Genomic DNA, 8,142 nt, shown 5'->3' on the forward strand with positions numbered 1-8,142 from the left:
CGCACCGCTCGCGCCCTCCGCGCGCCCGGGACCAGCAGCCGCGGCGCGGCCCGCACAGCCGGAACCGCCGCCCGCCCCGGAACTACTTGGTGAGCCCGCCCCCAACCCGGAAACGAAGCTGCGGAGCTGGTGAGGCCGGCGTCCGGGCACCGTGGCGACTGAGTTCAGTGCTCCCGGCTCTGCTGCCCACTTCCCGGCTGTGTTTCGTGGTCCGCGGCCCGACCCTCCCGACTCCCCGAAGCCCAGCCTGGTCCTCCTGCTTCGCCGCTTTGCTCGCCGTCCGGATTCTCCCGACCGCCCCAATCCCGCTCTGTTGTCACGATCCTCCGTTGGTTGGCGTCTTGGCGGCTCCGCTCCTGGACCCGACCCGCCCGGCTCGAGCCCTGCCCTGCTCCTGGTCTCTTCCAGCTGCCGCGCCCCCCTCTTGGCTTTCTTGCCGATAATAATGCTGCTGTTGTTGATTACTGTATGGACACAAAATACCCTCCGTCTGTCCTTTAAAACGGAAGACGAGGATGGCGGAAAGACGCCAGCGCTCTCGCAGGCGGGGGCCCAGACCCCTGCTGAATGACAGGGGTAGAGATACAGCCCTGGTCACCTTGTATTATAATTGCCTATTCCATGCTTGTCAACCCTAGAAATTGTCCCATTTAGGACACAGCTGTCGAGCTCTGGTGACGTAGTGCCTAAGAAGACATTTGACCGATAACCAGAGGGTTACTGGTTCAAACCCACCAGCAGCTCTGCAGAAGGGAGGTGGAGCAATCTACTTCCATAAAGATTTACTGCCTTGGCAACCCAGTGGCGATCGCTATGAGTCCGAATCCACCTGTTGCAGTGAGTTTGGTTTTGGTTATCGAATACCTTTTGTGTCAGGCACAGCTGTCAGTGCTGGAGGTACTGGAGTGGACAAGAGAGATGAGGTTCCAGCTTACCGTCTCGTAGGGAAGAGACAGAAACACGTAAAAAGTGGGATTTTTTAAATAAAGACAATGTTAGGTGTTGGAGATCCATGAATTAAATGGGGGTGAGTGAGATGGGTGTGGGAGTGATATTTATGATAGTCAGGGAAGGTTACATTTGTACTGAGATAGTAAAAGACCTGCCCAGTGAAGATCTGGCGGAGACTGTTCCAGAGGGAACAGCAAGTGGGAAGAGTCAGGGGAGGGGGCAGGGAAGAGATGGGCAAGATGGAGATGGCCGCAAGATGGCGTGAGAAGACGTTGGAGAGGTAGGCAGGGGCCCAGTGTAGGACCTTGGCAGCAACTGGAGGGCTTTGGAGGGTTTTTTAGCAGGGGTGTGACATACTCTTACTTAATCTATATGAATCACAAGTGTGAAGAATAGTTTGGTGGCAGGGAGGGGCAAGAATGAAAGCAGAGAGACCAGTTAAGAGGCAAATGAAGCAGGCCAGGAGAAAGAATGGTGGGTTTGGCTAGGCTGAGAGTAATGAAAGGAGCCATAGTGGTGCAGTGCCTAAGGCGGTTGACTGCTAACCAGAAGGTTGGCGGTTCAAACCCACCAGCCACACTGCGGAAGGAAAAGTGGGCAATCTAGTTCCGTAAAGATTTACCACCTCAGAAACCCGGTGAGGGTTGCTGTGAGTCAGAATCCACTGGATGGCAATGGCTTTAGAGTAGGGAAGATGGAGAGATTTGGACGTCTGGGAGGTCGTGCAAAGGGCTTGCTGGTAGATAAGGGAGAGAGGACTTAGGAATGACTCCTGAATGTTCGGCCTGAGCAACCAGGTGTTTGGTGATACCATTTACCAAGTTAAGGAGCTCTGGTGGTCTAGTGGATAAGGCATTTGGCTGCTACCAGGAGGTCAGTGGTTCAAATCCACCAGCCACTCTGTGGAAGGAAATCTACTTCTGTAAAGATTTATAGCCTGGGACTAGGGGAAGGAAACTGGTTGAATGGATGTTGTTGTTAGGTGCTGTTGAGTTGGCTCCAACTCGTAGCAACGCCATATATAATAGAATGAAACACTGGTCCTTTGCCAGCCTCACTATCCCTGCTATACCTGAGCCCATCATTGTAGCCAGTGTTCCAATCCATCTCATTGAGGGCCTTCCCCTTTTTCGTTGACCCTCCACTTTACCAAGCATAATGGATAAACAGAATGTGTTGAATGGATAAACGGGGAAAAAAAAAAAGTATTTGCATAACTTGGTTAGCAATACAGACATCTATCCATCTATAATTTTGCTATCTAGTGGAGGTTTCCTTTTCATCCATGGCTTGTGGGCCAAATCACCATTAACCCTGACATGGGACCCAGCTCTTTCTTTTCTTGAGGGTCCTCTATGCAGCAACCAGGAGAGAGATGCTTGTTTCGTTCTTTCAATGCCAGCTGGAGCATCTCTAGAAAGAACTAGAAGAGTGACATCTGTCTCTATTTTTGGAATGCCTACATGTCAGTAAAACTCAGCAAGTTTCGGATTCCACCAAATCCGACAGCCTTGGAGAAAATGCACAGAGAGCTATCAGTGTTACCCTACAGGTTGGGTGGAGAGGTATTTGATTGCTGAGCTATAGATGTTCCTGTTCAAAATTGGTCTCTTGGGATGAAAGTTTTTTTTTCCCCATTGTTATACAATTTCTTTTTCCTCTGCCACAGAGCTCAACATGAGAGAATTTGGATATTCCAGGGACCCAGATGTCACGTTCATCACATTACTGCCGGAGGGCTTCACTTTTTTTCTTTTTTTAAAGTACTGGAGAAATTTCATGGAGTAAAATTTCTTGGCTTCTGATCTGGCTTTTCTGTTTCCCAGTAACAGAAGAAAACTTAACTATGCAGGACTAATTTCCTCCTTGTCCCAGTCATATCTATGGATACTCACTACTGGCCAGTGAAATGTTAGAACGGTTTGCCTATTCTAACTCCTAGTGAGGAACTCTGGTAGCGTAGTCCCCTAAGGCACTTAACTGCTAACCAGAAGGTGGGCAGTTCAAACCCACCAGCCACTCCTCAGAAGGAAGGTTGGGCAAACTATTTCCATAGTGATACTGCCTCGGAAACCCAAGGAGGGTCGCTATGAGTTGGGTCCCACTCGACAGCAAATAACAACAACAACAACTTCCTAGTGAGTAGAATGTTGATGACTTGAGATATAGATAGATAGATAGATATAGACATATATTTCAGTCTGTTGCCTTTCCCTTTGCCCAAATCAGTATTTGTGATGACTTGATTTTTGGGTCATTAAAAATACCAGCATAAATTCCTCCCTCCCCCAGGGGGCATTTCTCAGCCCTTCCTGTCTCTGCCCTTTGCTTCTGGATCTAAGATTGTTGTTAGGTGTCGAGTCAGTTCTAACTCCTGGTGACCCCATGTGTGCTATGGAGAAAATGCTCTATAGGGTTTTCTTGGCTGTAATCTTTTTTTTCCCCAGACTTTTCATTGTAACTTGGGTTACAGTCAGCTCTTCATTCAACAATTCATACCAATTTTGCTTCATGCCATTGATTGCAATTCCCACAATGTGGTGTCACTCAGCTCCCTTCTTCCCAGTGTTTCCTGTTTCCATCCCTCCTTTCCTATTCCTTCCTGCCTTCTGAACTTTGTCTTTGGGCAAATGCTGCCCTTTTGATCTCCAAAGGTTGATTGTCCTGAGTGGTACCTCCCTAATGCTATTGGTCACCGTATGGGCCTGCTATTGTTTGACTGAAAGTTGAACCATGGGGGTGAGTTCAGTTCAGCCTTCAAGGGTGACTAAGGGCCATGGCCTTGGAGGTTCTACCAGTCTGTCTGACCAGTAAGCCTAGTCTCTTTTATTATTTTGAGTTTTGTTCCACATATTTCTCCTACTCTATCTAGAACCTTCTAATGTGATCCCTTTCTGAGCAGTCAGTTCTTGTAGCTGGGGACCATCTAATTATCCTGGTCTCAGGCTTGTGGAGGCTGAGGTTCGCATGGTCCATCAGTCCTTAGACTAATTGTTTACTTGTGTCTTTGATATTCTTCACTCTTCTTCATTCTGGATGGGGAGAAACCAATAGTTGCGTCTCAGACGGCCACTCACAAGCTTTTAAGACCCTAGTCACTACTCACCAAAGTAGGATGTAGAACATTTTCTTTGTGGATTATGTTGTGTCTTGGCTGTAATCTGAACAGAGAAACAGATCAGCAGGCATTTTCTGCCACGGTACGGCTTAGCTTAGTCGTCAAGCACAAACTGTGCCACGTAGGGGCCTTGGATCTGAGATTCAAGTATGAAAATCAGAGCTTACAACATTTTAATCAAATTAATGGTTTCACATCCCTACAGACAATGGTCAGATCCCTTCCTACCACTAAGGAGTGGAGGATGGAGGGTGTCGTGGGCAAGGGCCAAATACTCTGCATGCAGACTTCCCACCAATCTCTGTTTTTAGCCCCCCATCCATTCTTGCTGACCAAAATACCAGAGTCTCAAGTCATCTTCTGAGATCTACGGGACAAATCAATTCCCTTCTCTGTATCTCAGTCTAGGCTTTAGTAGAGGCCGACCCCAGGGATTAAAGAGCGGCAGTGTGGTAGAGTAGAAAGAACATAGTCCTGTATTCTCATCCCATCCCTGCTACTGGCTTACGGCCTGACCTTGGGAAAGTCCCGTTGCCTCTCTGGACTTCCTTCCCCGTCTGACCTAATGGACTCCCAGAGCAAGCACTCTGCCTCAGTGATGGAAGCATCCGCCCTCTCATCCACCCCTAGCACAGCTGCTGGGGCTTCTCTATTCAGAGGGAGGATGAGCCATGAGGCTCCTTATGGCACAAAGCCCTTGGGGACAGAAGAACATAGAAGGCCCCCAGGAGGGAGCTGTGCTGACAGCCTGAAGTCAAATAGCCGTTCTGCGGCTGTTGGAGGGCCAGAGCGTGGCGTGGTTTACCGTGATGGAGGCTCGTCCTGGGCCCAGAAGAAGCTGCATCCACATGGGCCCTTGGGCAAAGCCATGGAGGGGACCGTAGCTTCAGCCTGGCAGGATAAATAACATGCCTGTCCAGGGTTCAGCTTTAGTCAAGCATGCCAGCAGTGTGGTATGTGTACACATACATGTGTACTTGAAGTTCTTGGGTTCAAAGAAGACAAAAGAATAAGGTTAACAGCTGTGCTCAAGGCTCAACTCTTTCTCTCATCGGTTGAGTTCCCCTGGAGCAGACTGAGTCAAGAGATGAGCATGTCGGAAGTTGCTTAGGGGATGCTCTCAGGATCAGCTCAAGTGAGGAAGGGAGGGAAGCAAGATTAGGCAGAGAGTGGGATGCAGTCATAGGAAGCCTTGGCAGCCCCTCCAGGAAGCTCTGAAGGTGGGACAGCCCTTCAGAATTGCTCTGAGTTGGAGCACAAGGGCCAGGCCTTTTTATCCCTGTGTGAACCTGTCATTGAAATCTTACTGGCCCAGGAATGGGCCATGACCTTTGATGAGGAGCTCTGTTGAACCCAGGACAATTCCCACAGAGGGCTGACAGCTAAGAGTCATCTGTCAAAGTATAACCTCCCCAGTAGTTGGGGAATGTATCCTTCAGTCCTGAAAGGGAACCTAAACAACTCAGCATTGGCTGCAGTTAGCCATGGTGTTACACAGATCCACTTGCTTCGTGTAAGTTCCTAGAGCAGGACCCCTGGTGGGCATCTTTTCCTGGAAGACCCTTACAAGAGGAGGGGTAGTGGGACAAACCACAGCTCCCGCCACTGCATCTGCAGGCATAACTGGCATCTCATCGCCCTCTTCTACCCATCCTGGATTCCTCTCACCCTCAGCACCTCCAGTCATCTGGGTGCCTTACCTGGTAGAGTGGCTCAGACCTCCATCTGTTAGGGATTTGGAACACCTACATGCCATGTGATTCTCAGGATACGGCTGCCACCCGTATTCACTGTCAAATGAGGACAAGAGCGTATGAAGAGATACTCATGTGGGTCACGTGGGTGCCAAACATTCCTCCTTGTTCTTAATTGTAGCAGCAGCTCTGCCTCATTCCTGGTGATTACCGCTTTGGCCTGCTGTCCTTGGGAGAAGGAATGACTGATAGATGATGCCTGCTAGTACCTTTCCTTCTCCTGGTAACCATCCTGTTTTATTACCAGTGAAAATGTTAACAATTATAGTGCTTCCCGTGCCAGAGACTGCCTGTGCTCCTCCTCCACCAATGATGAGGTCCTCATTATACCTGGGCAATGGGTGACCAAACTCCAAAGCCCCGCCTTGGCATCTGCTTTCTCAGACCATCCCTGGCATTAGCCATTATGGGTTAGGTTCTCCAGGAAACAAGACTCTGAGATGCAAGGAGTTTATTGAGGACTGCTTTTGGGATCCACACCTCTTGGGGAAGGGAGGAAGCAGGACTGGGCAAAAAGAAAGGCCAGGCAGTACAGTGACAGCAGGCTTCAGTGGACCCCTGTGGGGTGCTCTGAAGCTAGGATGGTTCACCAGAGTTGTCTGAGTTGGAGTCAGGAGGCCAGGCTCTTTATCTTGCATTGACCAGTCATTAGATGCTGGCTGCCCTGCAAAGGTATAATCATGGACAAAGAGCTGCTTTAGCCAGCAGCAGCCAGGGTGAGGGTGGAAGTAGGGAAATCATTTCTTCAGTCTTGAAGGGGGGTCTGGACAGCACACCATCCACAATAGTTTGTTTCCTGCAATCCCACCAGGTACTGTGATCTTGGCATCCATTCTAGATGTTTCAGGCTGGGATGGAAGGAAGGTGGGTGACCCTCTGCATACCAAGCTATGGGAAGCTCCCTTCACAGAACCTCAAATGCTGATGTGCTTTATTTCCACAAACTTACCATTCCCCTACTTATAGGAAGATGGAGAAAAAGGAGGCACTATGTATATTGTCCTAAGGAGCTCTGATGCCATGGCGCCTAAGGCATTTGACTGCTAACTAGAAGGTTGGCAGTTAAAACCCACAAGCTACTCCATAGAGATTTACCACCTCGGAAACCCAAAGAGGGTCGCTGTGAATCGGAATTGACTCAGTGGCAGTGAGTTTGTTGTTGTTGTTGTTGTTTTGTTTTCTTTTTAACATACATTGTCTTAGGCTGGGTCATCTGGAGAAACAAAACCAGAAAGCAGAGAGAGAAAGAGAAATTACCTCAAGAAAATAGCTCACACAGTTGTAGAGGCTGGCAAGTCCCAAGTCCATGGGTTAGATGTCAGGCTGGACGCTTCTCCTGACTCATGTAGCTGTAGGGGCTGACAAACCCAAGATGGTAGGCAATACAGTAAGCCGCTGGCTGCAAAGGGTAAGCCGCTGGCTGCAAAGGCTGATGAATCAAAGACTGGCAGGTAAAATGACAGGCTGAAGGCTCACAAGCTGAGAAGACAACAATCCCAAGACTGACAGGCAACACAGCAGGCCACTGGTTCAAGTCTAGGAACCAGAGGTCAGATGATGATGAGTCAGATGCAGGATCCAGATTGACCAAAAGCAAGCAGGCTTTGCCAGGCCATCCATATGTGTTGGAAGCAGGCCGCATCCCTAAGGAAACTGCTGTTCATCTGGCTGGCTCCCCATAGCAGAACTCATCATGGAGGTAATTACATTATGTCAGATCTCCTCAAGGGGGAGGACTACATCCTACTGCTTAAACCATTGAGGGTCATGGCCCAGCCAAGTTGACACACAGCCTTAACTATCATCTATATCATGTTGTTGTCATCAGATGCCATCAGGTTGGTTTTCACTCACAGTGACCCTGTGTGCAGCAGAACAAAACACTGCCTGGGCCTGTGCCATCCTCACGATTGTTGCTATGCTTGAGCTCATTGTTGTAGCCACTGTGTTGCTCTGTCTCTTTGAGGTTCTGCCCCTTCCTCACTGACCCTCTACTGAGCATGATACCCTTCTTCAGGGAATGGTCCCTCCTGGTAACATGACCAAAGTATAAGTGACAAAGGCTGGCCGCTCTTGCTTCTAAGGAGCGTTCTGACTGTACTTCGTCCAAGACAGATTTGTTCATTCCTCTGGCAGCATGATCTATTCACTGTTCTCCAACAACACCATAATCCCCGTACATCAGTTCTTTTGCAGTCTTCCTTATTCGTTGTCCAGCTTTCACATGCATAAGAGGCTACCGAAAAGACAATGGGTTGGGTCAGGCACACCTTAGTCTTCAAAGTGACGCCTTTGCTCTTTAACACTCTTTTGCAGATC

The sequence above is a fragment of the Orycteropus afer genome, unplaced genomic scaffold (assembly GCF_000298275.1).
Source record: "Orycteropus afer afer isolate SDZICR_OR568_19922 unplaced genomic scaffold, OryAfe1.0 scaffold00376, whole genome shotgun sequence".
Classification (NCBI taxonomy): Eukaryota; Metazoa; Chordata; class Mammalia; order Tubulidentata; family Orycteropodidae; genus Orycteropus; species Orycteropus afer.